Below are 13,147 nucleotides of genomic sequence, written 5' to 3' on the forward strand. Positions count from 1 at the left end.
ACACACTACACCCACATATGAAGAATACACATATGAGAACTGGACCAACGTCTTTACAAGGTCCCTCAGGAAGCGGAGGATTAGACCAGTCTCCCTGGTGATGAGTGTCAGACATGATAATGAATGCAAATCAATGAAACAGGCTCATAGACTAGAGTTCTAGACATTACATGTTCTTTCACATGTAACCTTGTTTCTTCAGATAAAACTAAACTGCAGTGTGTTTGCTTGGTTGCTTTGGTTTGTTTACACTGATGTGAAAGCTGGAAATAATGCTCTGATGTTTACATTTATGGTAGAAGATATGCAATTTAATTGAGAATTCAAAAGCAAAACCACTATTCTGGCCTGATTTATTGATCCATAACACTTTTATAATCAATTGTGTCACGTTTTAAAAAAGTATCTGGCTCCAGCTTCTCTTTTTACCATTTAATACCACTGCGATGTATTTTTGAATTTGGACAATAAGCTCTTTTTGACACATACAAGGTAAGTGATGCTCACAGCTCAAGGTTCCTGTTAACAACACAAAATGGACCAGAACAATATCTCAACAATATATCTTTTTCTCTTTCTTGATCTCTTTGAAATGAACGGAGCTTGTGTTTGACTCTCTAAACCTGAAGCGACCTGAAAAATGCAGGGACAACCGAGGGGAAATACCTGGAAACAGGTAGAAAAGCCTCTGAGGTCGGTGCCATGACTTCATCTAAAGAGCAAACAACATCTCAGCCACAAACCAAAGACCATTTGTGTCCTGACCTCAGTTGATAAGCTAAATAAAAATGCTGCCAGTGATACACTGTTGATGACAGACTGTGTGAAACTGTAATCAGTTGGTGCCGCCGACATCTCACCTCGTCTTTCTCAGCTCTTTAGTACCTTTCCATTCCTCGGCTAACAGCTCATTAAAACAAGGCCAGAGACAAAAGAGACAAGGTGTCGTCTGCTATGATTTAGCACAAGTCTAAACAATTTAGCGCTATTTACTCAAAAAGTAACTAACCTCATGCCCACTGAGAAAAAGTCAGTGACAAAAAAGCAATTATAATTTAGGGCCATGGGATAATTTTGCAACAGTTCTAATTCTTACCAAAAAAATGGTAAATGGAAAAGTGTCACTCTCTTAAAAACCTGACAAAAACTGGCTGATAGAAGAGTGAAGATGCCCGAGTCTCACTTCAGGAGTAAATTTCAGATTTGTCTGAGAAAGCGGAGCATTACTAATGAGGAGTGACTGTATAAAAACAACTGCTTCTGGGTCTTAAGGGGCAAACTGAGGATTTGTGGAAACACAAACACCACAAATACTTTCTTTTCCATGTCGGAAAAATTTACTCTCCACATAATAAAGTAAATAAATTCCCTCAGAATAGTTTTATTCTAATTAGATGCACTTGCACATTTTTGTGTGTTGAGTGCCCGTTTTAATTGTTGAACTTGATGATCTGTCTTTTCCTACCACTTAACTTCTGAGCACCTGATGCATATGCAACAACTGTAAAAGCAATTAGACTGCAAATTAACTGGAGAGATGAGTTCATGATGTGAGTGCAAATGCTCCTATTTTTGAACGAGCTTTGGTTCAGAGATTCACACTTGTAGAGGAGGTGGATGGTGATAGAGAAATCTGATCGCTGTGAGAGAGCTTCCTGAATCCTTGTCCACGTGAAATATAGCTGATCCATCAGGATACTGAAACTTATTTCATCATTTGCATATATTAACGCGAGATTAATTCGATTTATCTACTATCCTTGTAAACTACAAAAACAAATTTGACCCATGTGAGCCTTTCACATACATATTGGGATCTGCAAGACAACTTCAGATATTTAAAAATGCTGCACCTTATCCAGACAAAAGCATTTTCCTCTTGAACCTTTGAGATATTCACAGACATTCTATCCTAGTTTACACCAAGGGTAAACTTCTTTTGCAGCTGATCAATTTAAGCAATGTATATGTAGAAGTATATGTATTGTTTCCGACCTAAATAAACTGTTTGCTAAATGTCTTTTTACAGGAATCAAAAGTCCTTGTCTTGGCATGAGTGGAACAAACTCAACTGAGCATTGATTTCTAAACACCTACAAACATTTTTGGTATATTTAAAAAAAAAAGAATTATGTGCATGTGGAGAAAAATTATTGATGTAATTTGTTGTGAACATCACAAGATTATTTTAGAGAATAAAATCGTATTGACCTTTTAAGCCCACAGATGAGCAGCTGAACAAGAAGTCTGACTGAAGGCTAAACTCAGCCAAGTTTCAGGAAATGTTTGATCAAAGACAACACAAAGAATCTTCTTGCAAAATAATTTCATGCAACTTTGACTTAAGGTTTCGAGGTTCAATTTCCAGACCTACTGGCAGTTTGCTAGCTTAAGTTTGCTAATCGGGTTAGAGAGCTGCACATCTTAAGAGTCAAAAGGTCCAGGGGGGTTTCAATGCTATGGGCCATCGAAGCTGAGACGAGGAGCCACATGTGCTCTGATTACCAAAAGGTCAGCTGAAGCAGGTACAGAAGTAATTAATTCAAAAAAACCACAGAGCGTAAACATCTCGTTAGGTTCTTAAACAGCAAACCTACTCATGTAGGTGAGTAGAATGTAAGGTAACCGAGTAAATAGGGTTAAGTAAAGGCCAAGCTTGCCCCTGAGGCTGTCTCACTGTGAGCTGAACGCCACTGACCTAGATTAATAACAACCACAGCAGCGCAAACACCATTAAAAACACCACGGTTTCCTGTACCCTGCCTTTCTGTCTGAGTGTGAAATGATTCCATCTGTCAGTCTCAGCTGGGTTGGGAGAGGGGGCACACACACTCACACACACACAATCCCACACTCACACACACACAGAGCATGTTTGTTGTATCTATATGTTGGCTGCATCATAGTGGGCTGAGAAACTGCAGAGCATACAATCATTTCTGTTTACAAGGCTTTATAATTTCAGCTAACTGCACAGAACATTTGGTGTTTCTGTGGAACCTGAGAAGACCTCTTTTCAATGACAGCATGTTTTTGTCTCTCTAGTTCACCTCAGAGGAGAGCTGTGCTTATGGGGATCTCTCAGCCTCCCTGTTGAATTAATAGCTTGCTTATAATAAGGCTAATTTGTCACTGTGAGCATGTGCGTGTGCATTTTTGTGTATATGTCTGTGTGTCTGTGCTTTTATATAGCCACGTGTGTGTGTGTGTGTGTGTGTGTGTGTGTGTGTGTGTGTGTGTGTGTGTGTGTGTGTGTGTGTGTGTGTGTGTGTGTGTGTGTGTGTGTGTGTGTGTGTGTGTGTGTGTGTGTGTGTGTGTGTGTTAGGCTGGTGTCTTACAGTGGATTGCTTCCCAGGATAAAAGGGAAAGGTCAGGGATGAGGTTTATCCGAGTGAGACAATGCATGAGCAAGTGGGTGAAGAGTGGAACACAAAGCTATGTTCTGCGGGTTATTCGAGATATTTAATTAATTCAACATTCCCATTAGGGTGATAAGACTTCTCTTCATAATTTCTGCTCACGAAGTGTCGTGAAAGGAAAATAATTTTCTCATTGCACACAGTGGACGAAGGCTAAAGCACAAAACAAAAGCCACAGGAAAAGTAATAAAATGTGCAATATTAATAATACCAGCATCATGTGACTGGTACATGGAAGTGGAAATGATATTTTCCTCACTGTATCAATTTTGTGAAAAAGAAAAAGAAGCAGCAAAGCAGCAATACGTTATATTAGTTTAACCCAGATAGAACTGCAATTTCCTTTTCCCAGAAATCACTCCTCTGCTGCTCCAAAACAGAAGTGCCACTGGCAATTTGGCAAAATTTAATTCTGGAAAGTCCCACAAGTAAAGTGGCGACTTCTACCGTATGAAAGACTGAGTGGCACTCGTGTTGCCAAAACCATCACGAGCATGAGGCCATACACCAATGGTAGCAGTCATCACTTTCACACAGGGTTAGTAGCAACTTATTTATAAGAGTTGTTGATTTTTTCAATGCACTGATATTGGATTGACACTCGGACTCGTAACAGCCGATACGTAAAATCAACGTATCGGAATTTGGGAGGGAAAAATAGTTTCGTATCGGAATGCTATCTCTAACTCCTGATAGCAAAAAATTCCAATGCTGAACTAAAAAGGGGCATGCACTTTTATTCTGGGAACAAATTTCTCCTCAGTAAATGTTATCATAATACGTGAAAGGGATTTGCTTTGCTTCTGCTTGATGTTTCAGATATGTGGTACAAAGAGTAAAAACATGTAGCATACACATGTATTGTGCCTTAAAACAGCATGTCTGAAAACCCCAGGGACACCTACATTGCTTCTAACCTCACACAGAGTCCCGAGGGGAGTGTTCACAGACGACTGAGTAGGAGGGACAGAGTCTGTGGCTCCTCTCGAGCTCAGTGAAACATTAACCCACAGTAAATCCTTTTTGTTCAGGATCAGGAATCAAACATCTCCATACGGCTGAAAATCAAACGCGTCTTTGTGTGAACAAGCAGACGACTTAAAAAGCCAACCATCCCACTGAGCTTCTCAGCAGCACAGAATCAAAGAATTAGCCCCGGGCTCGCCAAACATCGGTAATATACATATTCATAATGGAGATCGCTAAGGTGATAAGACTCCAGCACTCGGCTCCCCCACTCACTTTTTCAACACTTCCGTCACTGCTGGCAACACGTAGATAATATGCCACTTTTCACCACAGATGAGATGATGTGACAGCTCACCTCTGTTCAGGTCTCTACACGGCAACAAGTAGATAACTGCTTTTGTGTGGAATTGTGTGGGTGTGTGTCTGTGTGTGTGTGTGTGTGTGTGTGTGTGTGTGTGTGTGTGTGTGTGTGTTTGTGTGTGTTTGTGTGTGTGTGTGTGCTGATGCTCGGTAACAGCGACCGTGCTGATGTCCACTGCTCATTTAAACCAAAGAGCAGTGCAGCCTCTCACTTAACAGAGCGGTTGAGGAGTCAAATGGTTTCATGGAAATCTGCCAGGTTTCCCTGTTTGGACCCATGCCAGTATCTATGCGAGCAAAGAGGCGGTTAGATGCATGACGGCGTGGTATGTAGACTGCCATAACCTGAACTGCGAGGATAAACTTACAGCATTAAATGGTGATGTTATGGTTGCCAACAAGAAATTGGCACTTGAGAAAGATTCCCACATAAAGCTTGGGTGATCCTATTGGTCTAGCAGCCTGGTGACGCCCCAGCTAAAAAAACAGCAACATTATAAACAACGAAATCAGTTCTTGCAAATATAATCACTGCATTTTTTTTGCTTTTATATCAAGTTTAACTTTGGTAAACGTCATGAAAAATTCACACTAGCAAAGACATCTTGACGAGGGAACTGTAAACTCATATCATAGGTTATTAGCTACGCTGCACAATCCACTATTATCCAACCTGGAGTAGTCATTGCTCCACATTACGTGAACATTTTACAGGCACTGATGAGACGAGAGTCGACGATAGTTTTCTGAATTAACGGCATGAACTTATTGTCCCGTTATCAACTGGTCTAACCAGCTCAGTGAGACATTTTTCTCCTTAAAAGAACTTTTAATAAATTATGTACATTACTAAGAGCAAAACACCCAGTCGGTGTAAATGGCTGACTTTCCAAATGGTCTCGGCAGGAGCGTCTTTCCAATCTTTAAATGATTCTTTTATTATCAAAATGATAAAGAAAGTGCATACTGTGCATTCACAAAAATGCAATGTAAAATGTTAGGCAGTAAAGTTTAAGTGCAAACTCCACCACCCACCCAGACACATCATACACACACATGAAGCTGTTGGCAGAAAGATAGTGGTATGGGGCCTGGTTAGTTTTGTTTTTTTTTTACTATGGTGTCGTAGCCCATAGCTGATCATTGAATTTCAAGGGGTTTTCATAAAATTGTTATTGCTGTGGACGAATTAAAACAGTTGTTCTCGTGGGCGCCAGCCAATTACCTGCTTTTCCTACCCTGTTGAACCAACCCTGTTTCCTGCCAAAAACTGAACCCTGTTATGTTGCTGTGTCGCAGAACGTGCCAAACACCTGGATTAACTGGATATTCCCTGTCTGTGACCAGGCCTCAAGTTTTCACAACATGTAATTGTGGCATTATAAGAATTAGACATCAGTGAGAACCTTTCACACAAACCTCTAATTTCTTTAACTGTAAGTTAAGGGCTAACATGGCAAACAGTAACAATAATAAGACCTATGTGAGAAAACAGGCTAAAATTCAATACAAATTCATATCCAATCACATCATCAGCTGTCCAGTGTCCACACAGTGTAAAACCTAGAGAGCAAGCAGAACTATGAGACCAAATACTCCCCCAGCAGGTCAAAGTCCAGGCAGATCCAAGGCTGCCTGCTGCTGACAAAACAGCTCGTAACAGACCAAGGACCTGACGCCTCACTACAGGGCTGCCCAGCCAGAACCACAGGGGCCCTGTCTTAGACCAGCAGTCCTACGCTGCCACACAGCATCAGCGAGCTTGTAAAACAAGCTGTTAAACTTTATCTGCATCATAACTGTTGTGATAATACACCACAGATGCCAGAATTTGAAAAACAGATTTCCCAGAGGTTTTTTTTCTGGATATAAGCCTATTCTTCAAGTTAATGTGTTGAGATAATCCGTCTGCTGCCGTAAAGAAAGAATGTGATGATTTATATAAAATAAACTTCTGACTCCACATCATCAACTGATAGAATGAGCTGATGCACCTTCAACAACTATTAGAAGTAGCACTCAGATAGTGTGCCTGCATCCTCAGAGTACATTCTGCACTTCATTCTATTAGTCCGCACATTCACAGAGCCATTAGCATTTAAATATGCAGGAGCTGTGCTCCTTTCAAAATGCCATTTTTACTCTGCTGCAAGGAAGGTTCTCCAGTTGTCATAAACAAGTTTTTTTATTCAAGGACCTTTTCAAATGTCAGGGCCAATCAAACACAACACGACAGGTCTCTGGGTGGAAGAAAAAATACAGCTCAGGGGGCAGAGAAGAAAAGCGGACTTATCTTGCATATTCATGTGGTTGGAAGGTTCAATGACTGCCGTCTCCAAGAATCGTGAGCATCGACAAGAAAAAAAATTGGGTGGTAAGAGACAGCTGAAAACAAAAAGTGCACTTTTAACTCCTTTCTCTCCCTCACCATGTCCAAATGTCAGTGTCACAGACCCACAATGGCCAAAGCTCTGTGTGCCCACAATGATTCCCAAAACCCCAACTCCAACCGTTTTGTGCTCCCCTCTTCCTCCTCCTTCTCTCTGTCAGCAGATTTGGGCAGAAAAAGTTTTCTCTGTGAAGTGGTGCTCAGCAGAATGGCAAACACACACACACAGAGCAGTCTCTCCGCTGGCAAGGGCTCACTTCAGCACTTCAGACATCTCTTTCAGTTTACAACTTGCCTAACATCAGCAAGACGGATCCTCCTGACACAAGTCTATGTCAGCTGGACTGAAACAGCCCCTCTGCCAAGACACAATGAAACTCTTCCTCCTCATGCCACCCCCACTGAGACCTGAGAGAGAGTAGGAAGGAAGGCATTTGAAAAAAAGAGGAAATAAAACACAATACATGGTGCCTGTACTTTCTGTGAGTGTGTGTGTAAAATCCTTTTCAGGAAACTTCCCCAGCTCGGACAGAGAGAACTGCAAGCCTCACTGCTATCCTCCTCTCTATCTGTTTCGGTCTTTCTCGCTGCTTCACTTCCTGCCTCTCTTCATTAGTCTCTGTCTCCTCTCTCTGGCTCCAGCAAGGCACAGTCATCCAGGAGGACATTATTAGCTGTCAGCATTAACAACCACTGTAGCAGCAGCAGCAGCAGCGGTGGCGGCAGCAGCAGCCGGTTTCGTAACAATGCTCACAGAAAAGCCTCGTCTCTGCCCCAGCAGAAGAACAGGCAGTAGTCAGGACAGCCTGCTGCGTGCAGATGGTGCTTTGTTTCTGCTAGTTCCTGCAAAAGTGACACGCGGACAAAAACGCGAGCACACACATGTACACGCACACATGGCTGGAAGACGCTACCACTATTCATTCCTAATCCTCTCTGGTTTTGCATGAAAGTTAATGGCCAGTGTTTAAAGTTCTGGCTATGACAGGCAAAAGGAAGGGAGGTGAGTGGGAGAAGATCAACTCTTTTTTCCCCCCCATTTCCTGCTGGCAAATACACACACACACACACACACACACACACACACACACACACACAATTTTCCATGTTGGAAAGAAAGTGTATTACATCCCAATTAGATCTCCAAAACTACACCCCCTTCATCCATCCCCCTCACTCCCATCTATCCCTGGCATAATGTCCAACGCACACAGTCGAGAGCAATTAGGAGTTCTTTGGAGGAAAATGGCCAGCCATTAAGGAGGAGCAGGGAATTCACAGTGTGATGGTTTACACCAGGTGGGAGGCTGTTAGACAGCCAAGTGGCGTGAGCAAACTCCCATGGTCATAAATACAGGGAACAGTAAACATCCTGCACTGCCCCCCACTGCAACAAAGAGCTCTCATCCAATCATATAATGAGTGAATAGTTTAGAGAACTGTGTACTATTATAGTTCCCTAACATACTGCATGCATCCTCGCTACAGTCATTGCGATGATTGGCATATTAGCACATGTTACTAATAGCATTGATAATGGCGCCGCTTTATTGTCCCAGTACATGTCAGTGTGAAAGACAGCCTGCATTGTCAGGACCCTGAAACTGAAGCAGCTAAATGGAATTCAGCCAGCATTCATTGTATTGTTTACACCACATCATCCTTCTGTGACGTGTTAAATGTCTTCAGTGAAATGACACAACTTCCACTGTACTCATTGTTTTTTTTTTTACATTATATAACTGGAACAATCAGTCGAATGTCTACTTGTTTGGCATAAAACAAGAAAATTGGAGATGTTATTTTAGGCCTTTGGAACATCACTGAATTCTGCCAAAATATAAAATGATGAATAAATAAACCACCATTGAATAATACTTCATTCATAATATTAGCATTTTTACTGCATAAAAATATCAAAGCTTGGTTTTATTACACAAGTTGCAGAAGTGGACATTCACATGTCCACTTCCAGCCATAAATACTCAGAGACATGTTGAGCACATGTTGTCATGGACAACACACAGAATAATAAACAATCCAATACAAGCGAAAGTGCAACTTGTTCAGTTAATCACTTTGGATTTAAGATTAAGATTCACTTCAGAGAGTGAATGTGATTCTCCACTCGAATATGTGATTGTCTCAATTATATCCCTTAATGCTTTTGAATACAGCAGTGCAATATAATCTGCATTGTTTTCTGGCTACTGTGAAGCCAGCTGAACTGGGAGAGACTATTAAATTCATTATTTTTAATTGGCAAAGCTCACTAACAAGCCTGCAGGATGCCAGTGTGACGAGTTACGGCAGAAAACAGCTGTGAGAGTATGAAGAATGACTTTGGCTGCACTTAGGTGCAAACCACTGGATGTATACATGTCTCCGTCCTGTATACAATCATACCAGTGGCAGACATGAGTGAACATACAAACACTGAAAGACTCCTTAAACTATCCCAAACAAAAAAACGACTGAGACACAGCAGAGCGTGTTCTAACAAATGAGAAACAGGTGCTGAAAAATTGGAGAGCGCACCAATTACACACACACACACACACACACACACACACACACACACACACACACACACACACACACACACACACACACACACACACACACACACACACACACACACACACACACACACACACACACACACACACACACACACACACACACACACTAGATTTTTAAAACGCCCGTTCTCCGCTCTGAGACGAATCCACCAGCAGCCAGCGTGAGATACAACAGTTGCTCGAGGAACGATTGAAATAAAACCAGCCCACGGTTCTCGTTTTGCAAAGGGAACCACTTCACAAAAAGTCTTTGATATCAGCATCAAAGCTTTAATGCAATCTGAGAATTAATTTTTAAGATGTCTAAAGATCTGAGCGACAGAAATTCTGCAGGACTTTTTGAAACAAAGAACAATGGCTCACGTTGGGAAATGCTTTCAAGAGACCGTTGGCTAAAGTGGCCGATCGCCTACTGTTGAAGGAAGGTCTTTAAATCTCTCAATCAAAGAAAAGCAAAACCTTGAATTCTCCACGTATAAGACAACTGTCACTGAGACGAATCACCTGCTGTATCCTCCAGTGCATCATGGGTGACTGACATCAGGCTGCGGGTTTCTGGCCCCCTGCAGAAGGCACTCTGTAATTTCACACTCATTACCTCCTCTCCACAATGCACAGCACAATCACATGACAGTAAAATCCTCTCACACCAACTCCTATGGGAACTTTTAGAAGCCGTTAGTGGCCGGGCCATTATGGAAATTCTCAGAAGAATTCACAAGAGCTATTTCAGCAGCGTCCAAATTACTGTGTTAAATGGAGTATTAGGCTCTGAGAATATGATTAACCAATTGTAATTGCTTTGCTTCTGTGACTTCAAAACAGGCAGTCAATGCATGATTTTATTTTTTTTTGTTCCTGTTGCTGTGCTTCCAGCTCGTCCTCGTTACTAAGTAATCATGTCAACTGAAAGAAAAAAAAAACAGAGGGACGTGGCAGCGATGCAAGAAAGAGGAACAAACAACATGAACGTCCAGAGATAACCACATGCCAAACGAGCGGGTGGCGAGCGACGTGAGATACGGCCGGCACCCCGTGCTTTCAAAAACCATCTTCTCTTCCTGCTCCGGTGCACTTGCTCCCCCGGCTTTGCCTCGCCACTACATCCAGTGTGTCATAATACAGCGGGAACACACAAATGAGTCCCTACACAAGCATGTTGTACAGCAAGATCAGCCATGTACATCAGTGCTCTCTACAAGCACAAATCATGTTCGTAATCACAGTACACCGACTCCACCGGCCACCAGGGAATATCTGTTGAGGCAAATGAGACTCCTGATTTCCAATACAAACACACACACGCAACACACGCAACAGCACTGATAGCCATCATCAAGCACAGGCAGAATGCGTAACATCATAAATATTAACAGCGTTGGTTGGTTTTTTTGCATTTCCTCTGCGTTTTCCTCCTAAGTGATAAATCAAAAGAACTGATAGGCGCCGCCATGTGCATTGTTGACGCTGCCTGTGATGCATTTGCCTTGGGAGGCCAAGCTTTCATATCTGAACACATGCAGCCCACAAAGACGTGAGAGGAAGTTCAACCCCCAGCAGAGTTGAAGGCGGCAGATGAGGGGAGGGATGTGGAGAGGCGAACAGGGAGGGTTTTGTCAGTAGGAGTGGGAAATCCCAGAAAAGTACATAAACAGTAACTGATATTTTGGGGGGAGGTTAAGACCCTCTCCATAATCTCGGATTTAAAGCAAAAGGCATGAGATAATCAGATGTTCCAATAAGATGCAAACATCTTGAAGGGTGCGGGCCGCCGCCTGCACGTCACTGACAAAAGGCTATTTCTCCGCGGGCAGGCTCCTCTCTTTAAGTTCCCCCTGGTCTGTTGTGACAATGCCCAGGAGGGGGGGGGGGGAGCGAGCAGATGTCCGTTGCCAGCAGCACATCTGCATACAGCCTCAGTCCCCACCCCTTCAGTGGCCAGACAATGGGGCCACCCTCCTCCTCCTCCTCCACTTGAAGCTTTCTTCCACAGGAGCCTCCAAATGCAGTAAAAAAAAAAACTGAAGAGGGAGAGTTGGCTTTTTCAGAAAGCAATGACACTCTGTGCCTGTCAAACCTGTGAAAGGGAAGAATTCTCCTGCTGTTGGAAAAGGTGCAGGTTGCTCATGTGGACGCCTGATTGGGTCACTAATTAAGCGCTCATTAATAAGTGGGGTGATGTGGCATGTTCAAACTGGATGTGCTTGGTTATACACATGCTACCCAGAAATGCTGCGGCCGCATTTGCACCAAACTTTTGGTTTCAACTCTCCAAGTGTTAATCTTCTTTAAAAAAAAAAGGTATCAAACACATAAATACACCTTTTATTAAAAGTAATTACAAAATAAATCACTCATCATTGGATTTTTAATCTGTCGACCATTACCTTGTAAGTGCCCGGCTCATTAGCGAAGCTTAAACTCTTTAAGTGTTAATCAAATATTCTTTAAGGTATTAATCATATAAATACACATTTGATTAAAAGGCTATCGCTAATGAGAAAGTAAACCACTTACTATTGATCCCTATTGGTTTTTTAATATGTTCAACATTAGCTTAGACGTACCCAGCACATTAAAAAAACTTTTGCTTAAACTCTTCATGTGTATGTAAGATATTCTTTAACGTATCAATAATATAACTATTGATTTATAAAGAGGCAATATTGATTTGAAAAAAAACACTTATGGTTGATCTTAATATGTTCATCATTAGTCCTAGAACTTTTGTTTTACCTCTTCAAGTGTATATCAAATGTTTTTTAAAGTATTAATCGTGCGAATATAGATTTTAATGAGAGGCTATCGCTAATTAAAAAATAAATCACTCATTATTGCATCTTTAATATGTTCGCCATTATCTTGGAGGCTCATTAGGGAACTTAATAAACCTTATTCCCACATCCCCATGAAGAGTATCGGCTAATGTCTGCTCCCTCCCTCCCTGGTCCCTGCTCGCTGATGGCGCAGGGACACATGGACTAAACTACACACACACACACTGACACACACTCCACATATTTCCGCCACCTTCTCGATAATCTTACCTCGGCTGGATGTTCACTGGGACTTCAGGCTTCGGAGGCTCCGCACATAGCATCGCAGGCTACGCATTTTTCCAAACGCTCTCGCCCGTAGATGATGATCCACCTTCAGATGATGTGAAGAGAAGGAGAAAAAACTTAATCCTGAACCGCGAGCGGGACAATATCCGGGCGCAGGGGGAAAGCGGCGCCCGGTGTCGTGCGTTGTTTAGCGCGCGGGGGAAGTAGCCTCGGTGGTCGGTGGTGGTGCTGGTGGTGGTGCTGGTGGTGGTGGTTATCCTGCTGTTTACTTCAGAAACACTCCTCTTCTTTTCCTCCTGCCACAACTGATAGAGAGACACTGAGTGAGAGTGTGTGAGGGAGAGAGAGAGAGAGAGAGAGAGA

At 42.4% G+C, this 13,147-nt stretch overlaps 1 protein-coding gene across 3 annotated transcripts in view; it reads right to left on the reverse strand.

Annotated features, from left to right (window-relative positions):
• LOC117775585 (C-terminal-binding protein 2-like) overlaps positions 1 to 13,086 on the reverse strand; it is a 64,222-nt gene extending 51,136 nt beyond the window's left edge. For 2 of the 3 annotated variants that reach the window (XM_034608894.1, XM_034608897.1), the window contains exon 1: positions 12,767 to 13,035. The gene's annotated coding sequence lies outside the window, so the exon portion shown is untranslated. Of the gene's footprint in view, positions 1 to 12,766 lie in introns of all 3 variants that reach the window. The other variant, XM_034608896.1, reaches the window with a different exon arrangement.
• Positions 13,087 to 13,147: the final 61 nt, after the last annotated feature.

Source organism: Hippoglossus hippoglossus, chromosome 15 (genome assembly GCF_009819705.1).
Source record: "Hippoglossus hippoglossus isolate fHipHip1 chromosome 15, fHipHip1.pri, whole genome shotgun sequence".
NCBI classification, from domain to species: domain Eukaryota; kingdom Metazoa; phylum Chordata; class Actinopteri; order Pleuronectiformes; family Pleuronectidae; genus Hippoglossus; species Hippoglossus hippoglossus.